General features: G+C 33.4%; 1 protein-coding gene across 1 annotated transcript in view; it reads right to left on the bottom strand.

Annotated features, from left to right (window-relative positions):
- Dh31_1 (diuretic hormone class 2) overlaps positions 1 to 11093 on the bottom strand; it is a 42146-nt gene extending 31053 nt beyond the window's left edge. The window contains exon 1 of the mRNA XM_011178413.2: positions 10809 to 11093. The gene's annotated coding sequence lies outside the window, so the exon portion shown is untranslated. The remainder of the gene's footprint in view (positions 1 to 10808) is intronic.
- Positions 11094 to 22594: the final 11501 nt, after the last annotated feature.

The following is a 22594-nucleotide window of genomic DNA, read 5'->3' as shown; positions in this document are numbered from 1 at the left end:
CCGAATAATCACACTGTTCGGATCAGCCGATCAAACTTGCCTGAGCTCACATTTTCGTTGTTGATTTTAAATTCACTCGTGTGTGTGCGATTTTTTGTTTCACTCCGAGTTTGTTCGGCTCGTGTTCAATATAATGATTTCGGGCGCTTGCTCATTCGGTTCAACAATCATTGTTTTGAACAAGAACAACACTCAACTCGCAAAAATCAACTCGTATGATTTTACTCATGCGCGCAGCAAGCGGCACTTTTTCTGCACAGATGAAATGTGAGAAGAAGAACAAGACAAGCTACAACAACAAACTGCATATAAATTGTTACGGTACATGCAGTCGTAACGCTCACATCGTGTCGTCTTGTCGCTAATTGTTTACTCATAATCGATCAACTCAAATTGAACCGAATGATGCTTTCGTCAACACAGGCTCATTTTATTGAACGCTGACTTTTGTTCAGTGAGTTGAATTGAGTGAGAAATTTTGAACCGAGGACTCAAAATCCAAAGAATGATGTGTACGGCAAATTGAGTTGATTTTTACTCATCACTCTGTTTTTTTCAGTGAGTTGAGTTGAATGAAAAAGGTCGCGTATGAGTAAATCAAGAAAATAGTGATTTTTGCAGTTCTCTGATAAGCGACTTGTAGAGTTTGATTTTGGTTCGTCGAGAGAGGACTTTACTTTTCAATTGTCTACTCAGTCCAAAGAAGCACCTGTTGGCAAGAGTGATTATGCGCTGGATTTCGAGGCTGACATTGTTCGTGTTGTTGATGCTGGTTCCCTGGAAGTTATGACTGTCAACAGTGACGTGGGAGCCAAGACGCGAATGCGCTGACTGTTTGTTTGATGACAGGAGATATTTCGTTTTGTCCTCATTCACGGTTGTGGCTTCCGATGATATCAATATCATCGACGTATGCCACGATCTGTACACTTTTATAGTCACACGATAGTGAGTCGCCTTGTCTGAAACCTCGTTTGGTATCGAACGGCTCGGAGAGGTACTTCCCAATCATGACGGAGCTTTTGGTGTTGCTCAACGTCAACTTTTTAAAAATACAGTCTTAAAAAGTCTTAAAAGGCGAACTCCTAATACCTTTACCCCAATCTTTGAGTGGGAGTTTTAAATGGATCCAATTTGTCAGATTTTTATAAAATTTTCATAAATTATCCGAGCGGAAAACTCAAGATATTTCAAGGAGAGAGCACAAAGTCTCATGAATTCGCTTATTGCTGTGCAGAGAAACCTCTCTTGGACGGACACCTACCGTCGAGGTATTATTGTCTGCCCAAGAGAGGTGTTCACCTATAGAGGGTCATTTTTTTTTTTAATTTTAATTGGTGCATGAAAAAATGTCCACTTAAAGGAAATGCCCATTAGCAGTTTAGGTTCCACTGTATTTGAATCAGTGCTGCACTGTTTTCGTAGAGTTAAAACTCTGTGCTCCTACGTTATCTGCTGGTGGTAACAGATCAAAAGCTAATTCAACAATTTGAATTAAAGACTTCTTTAATTAGAAATTGATAACTATTATTATCGATTCTTTAAGTATTATAATATATATAAATCTCTAGAAAAATTAAAAAAAAAATAAGTTTAAAACAAAAATTTTTTCGAAAAAACAACAAAAATAGTTTTCTCCACCTAAAATATCTGCAAACCAAAATTTAAACACTTGGCAACTCTAGCAATATACAAACGCTTGCTTTCCGTGTAGTTGAATGTGAACGTCCTCTACTGAATCCACAACGTCAAAACGAATGTTCACTCATTGTTGCAACATGGTTTTGCTTCTTCTGGCCATTGTGAACGCTTTGCTGCCAGCAAGCAACAACATATTGCCACACATACCACGACTAACTGATGGATTTCTTTGTATTGCAATTGAATTGTTTGCATTTGTTTCGACATGTTATGCGGTTTAATAAAATTGAGCTACTTGTTAAATGGTATGCCAACAACAATAGCAACACACACAAACAAATAGAATATTTCGCAAACAACGCGTTTATGAATAGCTAAATAGCGAATGAAGGGAAGCGAGTAGCGGAGTGGAGGAGAAATATAAAAATAAAACACCATTCTTTTGATCTACACAACTTGTTTAAAACAATAAATTATGCTACCTGCGCCACAAAGTACCACCAAAACAGCACTTACAGCACAACGTGACGTATGAGCAACCATTTGACTGCCGCTAGATGCTGCATGGGGGCACATTATACGAGTGTATAATATAAAACAACAAGAAATTTTGAGTGAAAACAAAAATAAAAATTTGCGCAAATTACACAAATCCCACATGGAGCTTTCAAGTTCAAGTTTATGCTTTTGCCGCTTAGGCTGGCGCTGTTGTTGTTGTGGCTGTGGCTACTGCTACCGCTTATCTCCGGTGTAAAGTGGAAATGAAATTTTACGATTTTTTAATAAGACACTAACGCAATGGAAATTACTTAAAATTTTGGATATGTGGTGGGAGCATGGCATACGCCTCTGCACCGCTTCCTGCATAGCATGAGTTTAGATGGTTCAAAAACACAAAAAAAGACAACACAAAGAAGAAAACAAAAACAAAAGAGCAACTCAAAGTATTACTCATATTTGCTGCTGCGACGCATTTTACTAAATGTACGACGTCAAGCCGTGTTGAGCGCTTGTAGCCAGTGCATATTTGAAGACGCGCTGCCGCTTTAGCTGCTGGCGGCACGGGAAGTAGCCCTAAACAAACAAACAAACAAGAAGTATATTGTTTTCTTAAAACATATTCACGACTGTGTGCGTCGTATGTTTTGTAGCTGGTATGTTTATAAGCGGGTAAGCGTGTCTGCTTTCATGCGGGTTTGTCTTTCCTCCGCCGCGTATGCGCGGTTTTTAAATACAAATACAAGTTTTGGATTGTTTTGAATTTAAACTGCGCTTTGCTTATTATGTGATGTCTCTAGTTGCGCTGATTTAATTAAAATAGAATTGCGCTAGAGTTCTGCAATCTTCATGTATATACATGTATACTGTAGAAGAAGTTTCCTAGGAGACGTTGAAGTTTGGAGTTCAAGCGAGAAAATGAAATGAAACTTCATTGAAGCATGCTCAAATCTCGCGACCAGCAACAGATTAGGAGAGAGTCCTTAAAATTGCATTCTAAAGGTTAGGGAAGATGGAAGATCTGTGAAATTTTGTGACATAGCAACCCTCATAAAACTTCCCATATAACTCAATTTTGAATTTCAACTGATTCCTTCACTTTATAATATATACATAAGGAACCAATGAAGATTGCGGAATAAAACTTTATACAAATATTGTATTTGAGGTGTGGCACTACTTGTGGAAAAACTGTCGAAATCGGACTATAACTCTCCAAGGCCCCGGATATCGAAGATGAAGAACCTAAAGGTAATTTTTCTCCGAAAGTATCGGTAAATCTCTCAGGTATCTTAATTTAACTGATCTTTCATCTAATAGTATGTATCTGTAGCAAAAATGGTTATAATAGCGTCTTAACTTCCCGTCGCTCCCATATAACTCATTACAGTTTTTTTTTCAAAAATACGGTGGGTTTTTTCAAGCATATATCGGTTAATAAGGGTGATATCTTAGCATAGCGTATAGTTTTGGATATAGTGTATCTTGATGTTGAAATCGATTCAAGAATTACCTAAGCTTTCATATACTATATATGATGATTTCCGTTAGTCTATTGGACTTTATACCGAATATATGAGTCAAATTGTGTTATCTTAATAAAGATACATCAATAAATTTCGAGAGTATAAATTGCTTGGTTGCATCCGAAGTTAGCCTTTCTTTAGGTTGGCAAATATTTCCCTTCCCCCTTCTTGTCTTTGAATTTCGCGGCTATGTATAAAGCGCTACAGAGCTCGTATCTGGCAAAGGTTGAAAAGGTCTTGACAGATGGTACACCATCACTTCGAACTGCGGAGAAATGGTTTCGACGATTCAGAGCGGGTGAAAACGACATCATGGATAAGACAGCCGGCGGAAGACCTGTGACGACGAATACCGATCAAATCATGGAAAACAACGAGTTAGACCGACATGTGGCATCTTTTGACATCGCCCAGGAGATGGGAGTTAGTCCCCAAACCACTTTAAGCCATCTGTAAAAGACACAAAACCTTGATATTTGGGTGCCACATGATCTGACGCAAAAAACCTTCTGGACCGAATCAACGCCTGCGATATGCTGCTGAAATGGAACGAACTCGATCCATCTTTAAAGCGGATCGACTGGCGTCGAAAAATGGATCACATACGACAATATGAAGCGAAAATGGTCGTGGCCGAAGGCCGATGAATCGTCCCAAACAGTGGCCAAGCCAGGATTGACGGCCAGCAAGGTTTTGCTGTGAGTTTGGTGGGATTGGAAGGGAACTATGAGCTGCTCCCATATGGCCAGACGCTTAATTATACCATCTTCTGCGAACAACTGGACCGCTTGAAGCAGTTGATAGACCAGAAGCGTCCAGAATTGGCCAACAGGAAGGGTGTAGTGTCCCACCAGTACAACGTCAGACCACATACTTCGTTATTGACTCGACCGATGGGAGGTTTTATCGCATCCACCTCATAGCCCGGACATAGCGCCAAGTGATTAACACCTGTTCCTGTCCATGGCGAACGCCCTAGGTGGTATAAAGTTGAACCCAAAAGAGACTTGTGAAAAGTGGCTGACCGAGTCTATCTTCACAACAAAAGAATCTTCCTCTCGAGTTGTAGACAAAACCATTTTATTTAAAAAAATGAGGCGATAGAGAAAGCAAAAAATTGGCATTGAAAATAAGAGTCTGGTGTTCTATTAGTGTTAGTAGCGTCCCTATTATTGGGTTAATTCTTTAAATGTAATAAGGTGAAGTTAAAATATAATTTCGATGAAAATACCCTTACTATTTCACACAGTATTTTGCTGAATCTCAAGGAAGAGGGTATCATTTGTATTGAGTATATCTAAACATTCAGGAAACATTTTCGCGTCCTTAAAATAAGCTAACTGTAATAATTTTAATAATTTTTTTAGGAATAAATGATGGACTTCATGGATATATCGAATATAGAAAGGTTTCTCGTATAGAGTTATTTGAAATCAGGCGGAGATACTGTGTTCATTAGCTTAATCATCTAATATGCATTGAAGCTTTCGTGCTGATTACCTTCAGAACCATTGTTGGTAAAATTTTTCGCTGTAATCTACGATTTCGGTTTAGTTGGTAAATAATCTGGGTTATTAATAATTTATTTTAGAAAACAGTCACATATTAAAAGAAATCCAAATTATATAATCAAGATCCCATAAATTTTATTCACCAATATTTATAATTATTCATTCATTTTATGTTTCTTATAAACTACCAGCTATTTAAAACCACTCTCTTCAAAATTACTCCTCTTTATTTCACATGAATAAAATCATACGCGATATCACTCGGAACTTTATAATAATACCATTGCCATGCACTCCCGAATACATTCATATTTTCATAAATAATAAATACGACTGACATTCGGCAACCGCATATTGCTTAATTAATAGCACAACTTCAGCTATATAAATATTTACGACTGCTACCAACAAATCACACAGGCGACACAGTTAATGGCATTTGGCCCCAAAGCCAAGCGAAATGTAGCGCAACAGTTAGCCGACGGCATAGCTGTGGTCGAACAGGCGAAATAACGGTAAGCACAACGCAGCATATTCCTTATGTTTCCCACAGGCTTGCGCTGCTTGTAAACATGGAAAAGTCCTTAAAGAAAATTAGCATGGCACGCGTTCAAAATAGCAACAAAAACCAAACCAACACTAAATGACCAACTTTATGAGCGCGTATAAAAGCAACTTAACTAGTTAGCAGGTGACATCTCTTTGATGGCAATGTGAATAAGCGCGGAAATGTTGGAATTTATTAATTAGCGTTTTTTTTGTTTAGGAAATGCTGAATTTTACATAAAATGCAGGGTGCTTTTTTGGAATTTTTGGGTGGATTTTTTTGAGTGAAAAAAACAAATTCTAAAAAATTTTAAAATTTTTAATAATTTAAAAATAAAGAAAATCCTAAAAAAATGTTTTTTGAGTTTTTGGGTGAATTTTTTTAAAGAAAAAATAACTCTAAAAAATTTTAAAACAATATTACAAATTGAAAAAAAAAAAATTTAAGTAAAAAAATCCTAAAATTTGAAAAAATTTTAAAAATATTTAAACTAAAGACAAAAAATTTTAAAATTAAAAAAAATCTTAAAATTTTAAAAATTATAAAAATTATAAAAATCTTAAAACTGAAAAAAAAAATAAAAAGAAATCCTAATCCTGGGTGGATTTTAATGTTTTTAGTTGATGAAAAACTTTTTAAAATTAAAAAAAATATATTAAAAATAAAAAACAAAAAATTATTTTTAAAATAAAAAAATTCTAAAATATGAGAAATTTTACAAAATGAAAAAATATATATATTTTAAAAATAAATAAAATCCTAAAAATTTTTATTTTTGGAGTTTTTGGGCGAATTTTTTTTTAGAAAAAATAATTCTAAAAAATTAAAAAAAATATTACAAATAAAAAAAAAAATTTAATAAAAAATCCTAAAATTTGAAAAAGTGTAAAAATATTAAAAAATGAAAAAAAAAACTTTAAAATAAAAAAAAACTATTATTTAAAAAAATTATAAAAATCTTAAAAATGAAAAAAAAATTAAAAAAAATAAAAAAAATCCTAAAATTTTTTTGTTGAGTTTTTGGGGAGATTTTTTGAGTGACGAATTTCTAAAAAATTTAAAAAATTAAAAAAAAAAAATATTTAAAAAATAAAAAAAAATCATAAAATTTAAAAATAAAAATTTTAAAATCCTAAAATGCAAGTATTATGTAAATAACTGCTAGTATTAGGTTATTTTCGCTTTCAGTTCTTAATTTGTACGCAATTTCTGTTATAGTTGTCAAGCAAATATCACTAGTTTTCCAACTAAAAATGCCGTATCACCCACCAAATGCATGTGCGCCGAAAATAGACTCAAACAGTTATTTTTAAAATGTAAACAGTTACTTAATATACATTTCGCACACTAAATATTTTTCTGTAAAAGTGTGATTTCTAACACCTCGTGCTTGAAGCTACGCGGCGCACACTACACTGCGTATACGTAACCAATTTAGTCGAGGCGGCAATTGAGTCATTACAATCAACACGAAAATGTTGCTATCAGCGTTTATTAATAAAACTAAGCACAAGCAATCATGACTACAAATATGCTTAGATATATAAACATAAATATATACATATATATATGTATATACATATATATACATCGCAAATAAGCGCGTGAATTTTTGGCTGACTGTTCAAATTTTCATGTGTTGCCGTCTCAAGTTATATGCAAACACAATTACATTTGCTTGTATGTATGTATGTAATAAAGTCACTAGCTAATGCATAAGCTACGCGCGCGTTAATTAAAAACAGCAGCACAACACACAAATACTCTATGTGTGTTTATATAAATACGAACTGACACTGCTGCCAAATGACAGCTAAGCCAGTCTCACCGAAAAATACTTGAGTCTTAATTAAATTAGCATATTTGTGTGCCAAAATTAATTGTTTGAATATAATAATGGCAGAAGTATATATATATATATATAGACAGTTGTAGATATACATGTGTATATAGCTTAACATACAGCACGCGTTTTAATCAGTACGCAACACAGCTTTTAGTTATACAAATACATATACATATTTGTGATATAAATATATATTTATAACGCTACATCCACATCCAGCCACAAATATATACTTAACAACACCCGCGGCATTTAGCGCATTTTACCCTCAGCGCTTAACCCATGCCTTGCATTTTTCGTTTGACAACTGCCATAATTTGCTGTTTAAATACTTTAACTGTCATTCATTAAGTCGTGTGTAGCTTTAAAACGTATGCCTGTAGATCTTAATTAACCGTAATGCCACAGCTAATTTATATGTGTGGCGCTTGGTTTTTCTTTTTTTTTACCTGAGTGCGTGTGAAATTTTGTTGATTGAGTTCGTGTGTGCTTAAAGGTGCTTAAAAATTCGCATTAATGCATTTAATTCACCTATTTTTTGCAATCGGAATAAATTATTTGGGTTTTTTTGTATTTGGTTTTGAATAAATGATGGTGAAAAATATATATTTTTGATATATTATATTATTTTTGCGCTAATATTGTGGTTTGCTGCGTCGAATTAGTCGGTAAAGTTTAGAATATTTAAAATGAAGCTTGAAAATCTGAAAATCGTTTATATTTTTTATAAAAAATATTTTTTATTAGGAATTTAAACTTTTTAATGCTACTTCCGCTTTATAGTAATCTACTTCAAAATACCACAAAAATTTTTCAAATTTTTTTTTGATCTTAGAATTTTATTTTTATAAAAATATAATCAATATCTTTAAGTGCAACTCAAGCTTAACTTCAAAATGTGCCAAAAATCATTTCTTCTGCTTCGCAATTTATTTTTTTATACGCCCATTTCTACATTAGTTTATTAGCTTTGGTTGATTCATTGTTAAATCTGTTCATAATAATCAGATATGAGATACTCTGAAATTTTTAAGTTTTCCAAAAACGAGATATATTTGGAGCTAATAATTGATAATTGTGAAGTTAAATATAATGTCGCAGCAAAACTCTTTAAATCGCAGAGATAATAGAAGAAAACTTACTTCAAATGAGTAAAATATAAGGTTTACTTATTATTTTCTTCATAAAAAGTAGTATTTTGTTTATTATATAAAATATTATTTGAGTATAATAATATTATTATAAACTATTAAATTGAAGTTCTTTGTCTCTGACTTTCAATTCACTGCATTCAGCTTCTGCTTTAGACCTGCCACCACATTACATGTTCACATTTCCTTTACACTTTTGATTTTTGAGTGATTTTCTGAACAAGTGAAACACTTTGCTATTAAACTAATAAATTCGAAATTTTTTAGAATCAGAAAGTTGAAAAGAATATAAATTTTGGCACATTTGTGACTGCAAGAAAGTATATTTCTAGGAAAGTGTATTTCGAAAACGACGCCATTGTCGAAACTATATTTCATAACTTTCAATCAAACAAAAATTGTCAACTGTTCTGCTAGATGGTAGACTTTTTGGAGCATCAAACAACTTCATTTGATATGAAGTGAACAATATTCTGATTGGCATACTTGTTTAAACTAAATAATTAATATTATAACAAATACCCAACAATATACTTCTTAAAAAACTCACTCGCTATAGTTTAAAATTGCGTTTAATGCATTTTATTATTCCGAATTAATAGTTAGCAAAGAATTGATTTCAAAATAATCAAAATTTTCGGAATGATAATTTTTTACAATGAAATAAATTAGGCACAAAACACCTTAGGCAACATATCATTCGCGAGTATTAGAAAGTTTAACAGACGTTGCCTACATTTCGGCGCATTTGTAAATTAATTGTTAGACAATTGCAATTATTGCAATAAGACAAAGTCTTATATAAGTCTCAGTGCTATATATACATATTTTAATAAAAAAAAACCTTTAAATATTTCGAACAACAACTTTAATAAATTTCATTTACTTTTTTCGAAGAATTTTATAAAAAATATACTAAAAGTGTCAAAAAATATAAAAATGTAAGCAATCAAAGGACAAATCATTTTATGTCAGATACTAAATTCGGGAAAGGCCAACTTATTTATTATTGAGATTGAAATCGTTGAGAGTTTGGAAAACTTTATTTTTTATTTTCCATAAAGAATTTTTTCTAAACAAATTTTAAATTTAGGCTCCTTTCTTACTAGGTTGAAATGGTATTTGGAAATTGTGATTTTTCAAAACTTATTGTTTTGAAATAAGGGTACCTTTCTATTAACAAAGGGAATTCATCTGAGGTAGTGGAAAAATATTGTTTCATTTTCAACTAAACTTTGACAATATTTTGTCAGTTTTCTATTCAAAAAAATAGTATAAATTTGTATCTGAAAATAAGTGAACACTTTTAGTAAAATACTTGAACATTTTTTTTTTGTAAATTTTCTGAGAAGAACGTATAATGATTACATTAGAAAAGAAGTAGCACATACGAAATATTTGCTGCATAATTCTAGTTTATTTTTTTTTTGATTAAAGCGAAAAAAACGTAAATTTTTAGAATCTTCAATAATAATTTTTGTAGTAGGTTATGAAATGGAATATAAGTTAAGAATTAAATTTTTACAGCCATTGTTGGGAATATTTGTTGAACTGAAATTTTCGTCTATTTTTTTTTGTAGGTTCTGATCTAAAATAAAATTTAAAAATTTAATTTTCAAGATTTTGTGTGAATATACTTCACATATCACACGTTAAAGAGATAAGCTCAAAGATAGAATTCGTTTTACTTGACATATCACATGTCAAAGAGCAAAGCTCAATGATAGAATTAATTTAGTAACCCATATGTTGCGCTCATTTTATGTTTTTTTTCTGAAAAAGTTAGTAAAAATGAAAAAAAAAATTAATGACACATATTCCCTTTAAATCTTTTAACAATTTTTTTTTTTCTCAAAATAAAGTATTAAACATTAAATAAAAATGCTGATTAAATTTTTGTATGAAACATATTTTTGCCTCTTTAATTTTTCGCCCAAAAAAATGCTTTCAATATTATTTCCCTTTAAATTTTCTCCCACTTTAATACTTAAACTTCCTACATACAATAATTATAATTTTTTTTCAATATTGGTTTTTATACATATATTTTTCCCTTCAATCTTTCATACACCACTTTTTCAAACTCACCTTTCAGAAGATTCACAAATTCGCTACTTTTGCACAATTTCAGCTTTTTTCGTAGTGCAACTGTCGAATTTACACAGTTTAATTGCAAATTTATTGCCTTTTTTTTGCCAAAAACCACGTTTCACTTACACTTTTCACACGAGGTCGCTGCGACACACTGCCTTTCAGCGCTTTCGAATATAACTGTTAACAAATAAGTGATTTTGAAACAAGTCAAGTGCTTAAGCACAGCTCACACAAGTTGCCGCTGCTGGTCACTAGCGCTAGAGTGCACTGCTTTGGAGATCTGAATGAACAGTGAAAGCACAACGGCAGTGCTGGCGAGATTTATAGTGCACGGCGGACGACAAAGCAGCGACGCAACGGCGCAGACACGTAGCAGCAGCAGTGGCAGCAAACAGCGGAAAGCAAAACACGAGGCACGAGCACACGAACTTCATAAGTGGAGTAGCTGGTAGTGATAACAACAAGAAATTACAACAACAACCACAGCAGTGAAACGAAAAAGCACGAGTGACTGACTGACGAGCACATGACGCAAGTGTGTGTGATTTTACAGTTATTTGTTGTATGTGTGTGTTACTTATACATATATGTATAGTATGTATGTGTCTGTGTGCTTGCTCGTGTAACTGTTGCACAGTTATCACACAACATTTAGCGGCAACAATTTTTGGCGGCAACAGTTACATTTCGAAATTCAACAATCAAACGGAAGTGGAGAGTTATGGCCACACGACAAAGTACGAGCTAACGAGCGCGCACACACATGACTACATACAGACTGTATGTATGTCAGATATGTACAGTGGCGAATATATGCAAATGTATATTGTAGGTTAATGGGCGCCAACTTTCGCCACAGGTGAGCGCACACACGAGCATACTAACGAGTATGATGAACGACGATGTGAATGACGAGGACGACGATGCGACGAAACGGAAACGATTGTGCGCATTGACGGTGCCAAAGTGGACAGACGCGCGGGCACAGTTGGACAAGCTGATGGACAGACAAACAGACATACAGACTGACAAACAGAGAAACAGACAGATAGACAGACAGACAGACATATAGACATACATACAGATAGGCAGCAAGCCAGCTAGCATTGCACGTCGCAATGTTGTAGTGTGGGGCGCCGTCGCTCGAGTGCGCTCGCACTGACCAAATGAGGCATGCAATGCCATGCGACGCGGTGGCGTATGAGCAACACTTGCTCGCTTTGTCAGCATGCAACACGTGGTAATGTGGCAACAGCACATTTGCATCGTTAATTTTTCAATATTTTCAGCCTCATGCAGCAAGCAATTTTCCAAAAACACACACACCTACAACCCTATTATCATAACTACATTCCTCGGCTGCGGTTTGGTTGTCAACAAATCGCTTTGCAATTTGCGCCAAATTATTTTCGCTGTTTAATTGTTATTACCCTTACGGTTTAGGCTGCAAAGCATTGCGACGTAGCGTCTATGTCGGCTTTTTGTGATTTCCCCTATTTTCAGTTTTCTTATTAACTACTTTAGTATGTGCGTGCGTGCGTTTGTGCGCTCGTGTTTTACCATTGCTTATCAATTTATCATCAATTATAATTGATAATTATCATTTATGGTATACTTTGTTATTGAATATGATTTAGTCAACTCTTTGACAATGTGCTAAATGATGGCACGCTATCGGCTTCCACATATGAAATGTAAATGTAATTCACTACTAAACGTTTCATGGTTCATAATAAAACGATAAAATATTCGGTTATAAAAAGAGCGCAAAAATCATTGCAGACAATTTTTTGTGAAAATGTTTGTCTGTATATTCCTGACCTCTAAATCGCTAGCAGCACTGAAACGTAGAAAATATGGAATCACATTTACAAAAACCATTGAAACAACACAGAATATTTTTTTGTATGCAATCTCCTTGATTTCAAACTTTCTAAATCAAAGCAGCGCAAAGATCAAATATTTATTTAAAAAAAAAAAACAAGTAAGGAAAGGCTAAGTTTGACTGTAACCGAACATTTTATACTCTCGCAATTTATTGATATATTTTTATTAAGAAAATACACAATTTCACCCAATTTGAAAATCATATAATTAGGTTAGGGAAGTTAAGACCCGATTTTAACCATTGCTGGTACAGAGACACACTGTTAGAAGAAAAATATTTCCTCTAGATTTAATTCAGATACCTGAGAGATTTACCGCAATTTTCGGTGAAAAATTACCATAGGGCAGTGAATTCTTCATATTCGATATTCGGGGGTTTGAAAAGTTATAGTCCGATTTCGACAATTTTTCACAAGTGATGCCACAGATCATATACAGTATTTGTGTAAAGTTTTATTCCGCTATCTTCATTGGTTCCTTATGTATATATTATGTTATAAAGTGAAGGAATAAGATGGAGTTCAAAATTGAGTTACATGGGAGATTGTCGTGGTTGTGAACCGATTTCATCCATTTTCCACACGTGCTATCAAAGTGTTAAGAAAATATTATATACCGAATTTCATTCGAATCGGTCGAGTAGTTCTTGAGATATGGTTTTTGACCCATAAGTGGGCGACGCCAAGCCCATTTTCCATTTTGCAAAAAAAAAATTCAGTGCAGCTTCCTTCTGCCATTTGGTGTTTCTGACGTTTCCCGTTAGTGACTTAACCCACTTTTAGTAATTTTCAACCTAACCTTTGTATGGTAGGTGGGCGTGGTTATTATCCGATTTCTTTCATTTTTGGACTGTATAAGGAAACGGCTAAAAGAAAAGACTGCAGAATGTTTGCTTTATTGGTTTGCAAGATATATACAAAAAACCTATTTGGGGGCGGGGTCACACCCACTTTTCCAAAAATATTACATCTAAATGTGCCCCTCCCTAATGCGATCCTACATATTTTCCAAATTTTATTTTCATAACTTTATTTATGGCTTAGTTATGACACTGTATAGGTTTTCGATTTTCGCCATTTTGTGGGCGTGGCAGTGGACCGATTTTGCCCATTTTCGAAAGCAACCTCCTCAGGGTGGAAGGAATATGTGTCCAAGTTTCATTAAGATATCTTAATTTTTACTCAAGTTATCGCTTGCACGGACAGGCGGACGGACAGACGGACGGACAGATATACGGATTTCAACTCCACTCGTCATCCTGACCATTTATATACATATATATAACCCCATATCTAACTCTTTTATTTCTTGGTGACACAAACAACCGTTATGTGGATAAAACTATAATACTCTCTTAGCAACTTTTGTTGCGAGAGTATAATTAAATGATATACGAGAGCTGCTATATATATTTCTGGCCTAATAATGAAAATAGGAATATTTATCAACGAAAATGGTTTTATTATTTTTCAAAATATTCTCCATCAAGATTTATACACTTTTGCATGCGCTCAAACCAATTTTGAATCACTTTTTTTTAGGCCTTTTTTTGAGCGATTGTCAAATTGTGCCGGATCCAACGAGAACAAACCTTTTTTTCGGCCAGGTGTTCATGCAATATCGAATGTATGCTGGTGGGAGAAATGCATAGGCATGCCTCTATCTGAAGGTATGTTACATGACGGTCTTGCATTATCAGTTCACTATTACGTACGGCGTCGATGTTTTTTGGCACAACGGCTGTTTTTGGACGACCTTCACGGAATTCGTCTTTGAGCAAGCGTCGGCCACGATTGAATTCGTTGTACCAGTTTTTCACAGTGCTATAGGATGGTGCTTCATAGCCATACAAAGATTTTAGTTCATCGATGCACTCTTGTCGCGATAATCTACGTCGAAAGTTGTATAAAATGATCGCACAAAAATGTTCACGAGTTAATTCCATTTTTTGGCCAGAAATATATATAGCAGACTTTAAATATATATTATAGACTTTAAAAATAAAAATAAATACAATTAAACTTTTACTTAAATTCGGCCCTTTAAAATATACGATTTTTTATTCAATGTAATCTTACATTTTTAGTTGATAAAAAATTTAATGAACATGGCAAATTTATTTCAAATCAGGCCTCTAAAAATGTGTACAGTTGTTAAACACGGATTGCAAAGTCTTTGGATTATATGATACTTACAGTAATGCCTATAAAATTATGTACATATTTAATACACATTTTCCAATTGAGGCACTTTTTTCAATAGAATCTTTTGACAGTTCACGCGTAAGTCGTGTGAAGCTGTCATGTTATTTTTGTTCATATTGTTTGACATTTCTTTATGGAAAGACTTACTCCTGAACTAGGTTTACAAATTTTTCAACTTTATTAAGAAAATTCCCGTTCTGTACAGCGCGATTCGCTCAACTTATGGTCAACATAATTGGCCTACAGAGCGTACTATTCGCAACATCATCATCCATCTAGGGACCCAGCATTCATTATGGTTTAATTTTCGTCCGAATAGACCACGTCCAGCACGAATTGAATAAAATATAGCAGCCGTGGCAGAGCGTGTACCCGACGACCGTGGAGTGCCGATTCGGTGCTGTTCTCAGTAACTCGGACTGTCGTATAGAACGACTTGGCGCATTTTACGTCAAGATCTTAAATTGAAAACGTACCAAATACAGCGTGTGCAAGAACTGAAGCCGCTTGACCATCGCAAGCGACATGTCTTAGCTCCATGAGCTCTTGAAAAGTTCCAAGAAAATCCGACGTTTTCTAGCCAAATTCTGTTCAGCGATGAGTCCCATTTCTGGCTCAATGGCTATGTAAAAAAGCAAAATTGCCGCATTAGGGACAAAGAGCAACCTGATAACCAACTAATTGATGCTTGAAATTGAAGCTCTGGATCTCGGTGACATTTGGTTTGAACACATCGCATCAATCAATGGATATATTGAGAGAACACTTCGGTGAGCAAATAATTTTAAATTTTGGGCCGGTCGATTGTCCACCAAGATTGTGTGGCATCACATCGTTGGACTTTATTCCTGTAGGATATGTAAAGTCTAAAAAAAATGCACACAAGCCCGCTTCGATTTAAGCCTTGGAGCAAAACATCACGCGTGTCATTCGCCAGTTACCAGTCGAAATGCTCGAACGAACCGCGACCAACATTTGAAAGAGATAATCTGTGTTTTTTTCTTTAAATCCCATATAATTGGCAACCCTGCCCGTCGATTACGAATAAAAGGAATCAGATAATTGGGGTTTTGTATCCCCAAAGAGATAGTAAGCCTCCATCAGCCCTGGAACACTGTTAAGGTTTCTTAACGTGACAGGATTAGTTGGTATACAGAGATAATAGGAGAGGGTACAATAGGCCTAAGGTTGCAAATGCAATCCTCAAACTGTAGTCTAATCTAATCTAAAGCCTTTAAGACAATTTTTATCACATTTTATTTGTAGAAGGTTAATATTTAAATTACATAAATTTTAATTTAATTCAAGGCTGTGAAAATATAAATAATTTTTATTTAAATTAAAATGACATCTTCCATGGAAACATTTTAATTTTTAAAATCCTAAGGATGGATGGTGTTATATAATACTTTAGATATTTTAAATTTCAATTTCAATAAGGTGGCAATGCCAAACAATATTTTATAATATATGTATATAAAATTTTCTTAAATATCGTTTAATTCAATAAAAATTACAACCCTCTTAAATTTAGCTGAATACTATGTAAATTCTCAAAAATCTAGAAATCCGTCTACTATATTGCATTTATATTGATCAGTTCAAAAGCTCAGTAATTTCATTTTACGCAATTATTTTTAGTTAATTCTAGAAATTAAGAGTATGGCAACATTGGTTGGTTTATTTATTAAACTGTAGACTCTGACATAAGTTTAGTTTTTTCAAAAAGTTGTTCATTTAAAACTGATGGCAAATCTAAACAATTTTATTTTTGAAAAAATATTGTTCAAATTGTTTTGTGGGATTTGTATACTATAATAAAATCAAAAACCATTTATGTGTTAATTTTGCATATAGTTATATGCTGCCACAATTTTAAATTTCCATTTTTTCATAAATCAATAAATGCATATAGTAAAAAAATATCCATTTGCTTTGAAATTTGTTGTATCCATGTATGTAGACATGTACTCACTACATATTTTTGTCAACATATTTCCTCTACGTAACGCCACATAACTATTAAATTTGCATTAATTATTTTCGGACAAACGCCGGCTGATAAGATTAGCGTGACAATACTGTGATTTTATGGCAGAAATTCAGCAAAATGCACATATATTTTATGATGGAATTTTTTTTCACATGAACATACATATGTATGTATATGCATGTGTCGCCAATAATATTTTTTGCGAAGCATCTACTATGTCTCCAATTTTATTAACCGCTTGTTTTATGAGCTGTTCCTTGTATTTTCATAAATTTTTCGGAAAAACCACTTGTTATACATTCAATATCTGCACTCATAAATGCACAAAAAATATTTGACGATATGGTAGCAACCGAATTCCGTAATGTTTCATCAGCACAATTCGTAATTAAAATCATGCAAATAAATTTATTGCGAATAATATTAGTCAAGATTGATTTGACGCATGCAACAAATGTGATTTTATAGTACTTCATATCTAACCTATCTATAGGGTCCAATATAAACTAGTTTTTTTCGCTTTGATTTCGTTGATGTAATTTTACCAACAGCTTAGTCATTGTTCGAAGGGTTTATTAGTAACTCTTGCGTCATTTGGTTGGGGACTAAGAGGCTAGTATAGTATTATGGTTCTTTAGTTGGAATCATCTAAATGTTATTACCTAATAAATATGAATTTCTTTCGTAGAAACTTTTGGTCTTTTGGTCTTTTGCCTTTGGCATTTATTTTTTAAAGATTCATTCAAATGTTGGCCGCGGCTACGTCTCAGATGGTCCATCCGAGTCCTAGACTAGTAACAGGTGAATAACATGATGCTTTGCTCCAAGGCCTAAAACGAAGTCCACATAGACTTTAGACTTTACATATCCCCAGAGGAAAAAGTCTAACGGTGTGATATCACACAATCTTGGTGGCCAATCGACAGGCCCAAAATGTGAAATTATCTGCTCACCAAAGTGTTCCCTTAACACATTCATTGATTGGTGCGATGCGTGGAAAGTGGCGCCGTCTTGTTGAAATCAAATGTCGCCGAATTCACGATTCAATTTCAGGTATCAAATAGGCGATTATCATGGCATAATAATGGTCGTTACGTTCTCAGAGCCATAATTTTTGAAGAAATACCAAACCGTTGTTTTTTCTGGATGAAATGAACCTCTACTGGTTGCTCTTCGTCTCAATGCTTCCATTTTTCTTGTTTACATACCCATTGAGACAGAAATAGACCTCAACGCTGAACATAATTTGGCTTGAAATCGTCTGATCTTCTTGGAACTTTGCTAGACACCAATGCGCCAAGTCGTTCCATACGTCAGTGCGAGTTGCTGCGAACAGCGCCGAATCGATACACCATGGTCGTCACGCCATCAGACGTGGCCATTTGGTCAAATATTATCCAATATTGAATGCTGGGTCTCAAGATGTAGTACGCTCAGTAGACCGATTATGTTGACCATAAGCATTCTTAGCAGAACGTGAATTTTCGTAATAAACTTGAACAATTTGTAAACATTGTTCAGGCGTAAGTCTTTTCTTAATGAAGAGACAAACAATGTAATTATGTGATTGGCGTGGAAAACGTTTAGCCGGTTATAGCCGAATCGATGATAACGCGCCGCTCCTCTCTTTCACTCGCAGTTCGGCGCTCCCAAGTGTAACCAGATCGCTCTTCACATGGTCCCTCCAACAGAGTGGAGGCCTTTCCCTACATCGGCTTCCTTCGGCGGGTTCTGCATCGAAAACTTTCAGAGCTGGAGTATTTTCGTCCATTCGGACAACATGAACGATGTCCTAAGTAGCACCTGTTGGCAAGAGTGATTCTGCGCTGGATTTCGAGGCTGACATTGTTCGTGTTGTTGATTCTGTTTCTCAATTGTCTACGACTTCGAAGTTATGACTGTCAACAGTTAGGTGGGAGCCAAGTCGCGAATGCGCTGACTATTTGTTTGATAACATGAGATATTTCGTTCTGTCCTCATTCACCTCGAAACCCATTCGTCTCGCTTCCTTATCCAGGCTGGAAAAAGCAGAACTAACAGCGCGGTTGATGCTTCCGATGATATCTGGTGTTGCTCAACGTCAACTTACACAGACATATTAGTCTAGCGGACAGACATCGGACATCGAGGCATAAAGGCAGCTCATTTTCGTGATGTCGAAAGCAGCTTTAAAATCGACAAAAAGGTGGTGTGTGTCGATCCTCTTTTCACGGGTCTTCTCCAAGATTTTGAGCGTGTTGAATATCTGGTCAGTTGTGGATTTTCCTGGTCTAAAACCACATGGGTGAGCTTTAGTCTTTCACACAGTGCGCTCGATAGATCCTTATTGACGATATTTAGGAGGCTTATCCCGGGGAGCTACTTATTTAGAATTGCTAAATCTCTCTCAGTGGCTAGAATTTAGTGATTTATATTGGTTGGAAATAATCAAAAATCTGTAAAGGCAACTTTTCCAATATGAGACAATTCCTTTCCTCTTGCTTCTGAAATGTTGAAGCAATCGGACCCTAAAAGTAGTCACAGTCAGTGATCTTTCTGCCCTTCGAAGAGAAATTTCCTATTGATACGATTTCTTTAAAAGCAACTCACTTTCGCAGTCACCTGGAAGTTTGATACTATATTTGATACAGTCTTCTCATCAGTATACTGTTTTATTAACATTCATAATGAAGATCCAACTACCCTTGAAGAACCCCACGTCTCATAACATTCAGAATATCTGTTTTTTTTTTCAACTAATCTCAAAGGAAAGGAAAGATATGAATTATCTAGTCAATGTAATAATCTGAATACTCAGGAATACAGTCAGATGTCGGTAATAATTTTGAATAAGCAAAGAGCCACTGAAAAAACATTGAAATATTGTGTGTTCATTAAAAAAGCGAATTTTATACATTAATATCGCATTTGAAACTCAATTTCACAATATTAGGTGTGCAACCTAGCTAATGCATATAGAACCTAAATGTAGGCAACATTTAATTATTATGCTATTTTATATACTTAAAACAAATAAATATTAATTTCACGAAATTGCATGAATAATACGTCTCATAGAGAAGTAAAGACCAAAATTTCCGTAAAAAATCCCCCAAAATAATCAATCAATAATTAGGATTCCCCTACAAATTAATGAGACAAATCGTTTTCACATTTAGCCTATACTTCCTGCATATAAAAATAGTAACGGCTTTACTTTAATGTATATGTAACCCATATGTATACAACTTCAGTTAAGTGTGACCACTCAACATGGGATTAAACACTAATTAACTGCTTTACGGCATGTTACTCATACGCCACCGCCATCACCAACGAACAAATCATCACTTTATGCATTAATGCCAACAAAAAAAAAACAAAAACAATAAAAACGATGATTTTTGTATTTTCGGCGATTACTAGTCATTAGAAAGTTCTCAATTAACTTTTGCACAACTGCAAACGCACCCACACATACACAAAAACATATCGTTAGTTGATTTTAGTTTTGACATCCGTGCGCCAGGTCGTATGAGTGATTTTCGGCGCACACAAATATTTCAGCTAATTTTCGGTGAACTCGTGTCGGCGCATAGCTGGCATAACTTGGCGCGCGCAAAAGTGTCACGTATCATTGACACAGCGACATTAAAGCCTATAATGTGCACAAAATAAGCCACAATCCGCTTGCTAATGCAGGCTGCCAGCCTTTTTATTGTTGCGCTCGTATTTCGGCAAATAGCGACATAAAGCGGCGTAACGACAACATGTTATGCCACTAAACATATGCTTGATGTGACTGCCGATGTACTTGCGTACATACATATTCCTATTCATATTCTGATATTCTGGCATGTTTGCAGCATTTTGTGTAGGTTTTTTTGTGGTCTAACGTAAGAGAGCACAGTATTATGCTTTTCGGCGAAGCACGCTTAACCAGAAAAGCTTGTGTTTAGGTCGTGGTTGAAAATATTAGATTTTGATGGCGCAAAACATTCAAAATTCACTAATAATTGAAATTTTTTAAATTTTTCTTAAAAAAAATTTAATTTAAAATGTTTTAAACATTCTTTTGTTTTAATAAATATTCTTTAATTTCACTTTTTTTAATTCAATAATCATATAAAATAGTAAAAAATGTTAAATAAAAAAATATATGTTTAATTTTTCAAAAAAAAAAAATATTTTATTAGCTTTAAAATGGTTTTTAATTTTTTAAAATATATTAAAAATTTTTGTAACTTAACAATAGTCGGAAATGCGGAAACATTTATGCTTTTCAAATAAAAAAATATACATATGTTAATAATAAAAAAAAATATTTTTTAACTTAAATTAAATATTTAATAGTTTCCAAAATCTTTTAGCATATACCCTTCACAGGTGTATTTATTTTAGTAACTATGTGTTTAAGCAAATCTATAGACGTAAGAAAAAGAAAGTAGAAAAAAAAGAAAACATTTTACTAATTTTTTTTAGCCGGGTTGTTTGTTGGAAACATAAAGATTATATAGTTAACCGATCTGAACAATTTCTTCGGAGATTATATTATTACCTTAAGCAGTAATCCATGTCAAATTTCGTGAAGATACCATGTCAAATGCGAAAACTTTCCATACAAGCCATTGATTCCGATCGTTCGGTTTGTATGGCAGCTATATGCTATAGTGAACCGATCTGAACAGTTTTTCCGGAGATTAAATTATTTCTATGAGCAATAACTCACAGCAAATTTCATGAAGATATGTAGTAAAATGCGGAAGTTTTCCATACAAGCCATTGATTCCGGTCGTTCAGTTTGTATGGCAGCTATATGACATAGTGGTGGTGGTCATAGTTTTCATCCATAGGGGTTTGCTACAAGCAACTCTTCAATCATAATAACAAAATTAGTTGATACTAATTAATTTTAATTTTTATGTTTTTGATAAGAAAAATCAACAAAGTTTTCTTTTGGTTTTTCTCAATATATTAACATTTTTTACATATTCTGTATATTTTTTCGAAAATTGTCCATTTAATTTTTTATTTTGTAAAATATTATGTAAAATTTTTTTTGCTCAATTTAAAAATATATATTTTTCTTTTTTCAAAAAGTTATAAGCAATCGAAATAAGTCATTTAAAGTGTATATTTAGAATTATTTAAATTTATAAATTTTTGCTATATTTTAATAAAATTTATTTGAATAAAAATATTTTATTCCAATATTATATTTTTTTAATACATATATCGAAAGTTTTTTCAATTTAAAAAATTACAAGTTTATTTTTAGTTTTTTTAAATATTAAAAATTTACATATTTTTTTATTTTTTTTTATTACTTTTTACTTTTGTTCAAAAATATTGTATTTTCTATTTTTGTTCCATAAGGAAAAATATTGAAATATTTATTCTTTAATTCATATACATATATTTTATATTTAAACTCTCTATGAAAGTCTTTTTTATTCACTTCAATTTTAAATATTTTGCCTTTTTTAATTTTAGTGACCATTTATTAATAATAAATTATACTAAATTAAAAAAAAAAATAATTAAAATTAATTATTCTAAATTTATAAATCAAACATTTTAAATTATTTCTAAAACATATATTTTCCATATATTATATTCCCTCTGAATTTCTTCAAATTAATTTAATTCAATGAATTTCGGTAAAAAATTTATTCGAAGCTCTGAGACCCCCATGCTCGATGTATGGGGCCTTGAAT

This window comes from Zeugodacus cucurbitae, chromosome 3, assembly GCF_028554725.1.
Source record: "Zeugodacus cucurbitae isolate PBARC_wt_2022May chromosome 3, idZeuCucr1.2, whole genome shotgun sequence".
NCBI classification, from domain to species: domain Eukaryota; kingdom Metazoa; phylum Arthropoda; class Insecta; order Diptera; family Tephritidae; genus Zeugodacus; species Zeugodacus cucurbitae.
The sequence above is the reverse complement of the archived record's forward strand: the minus strand, read 5'-3'. Positions and strand labels throughout refer to the sequence as shown.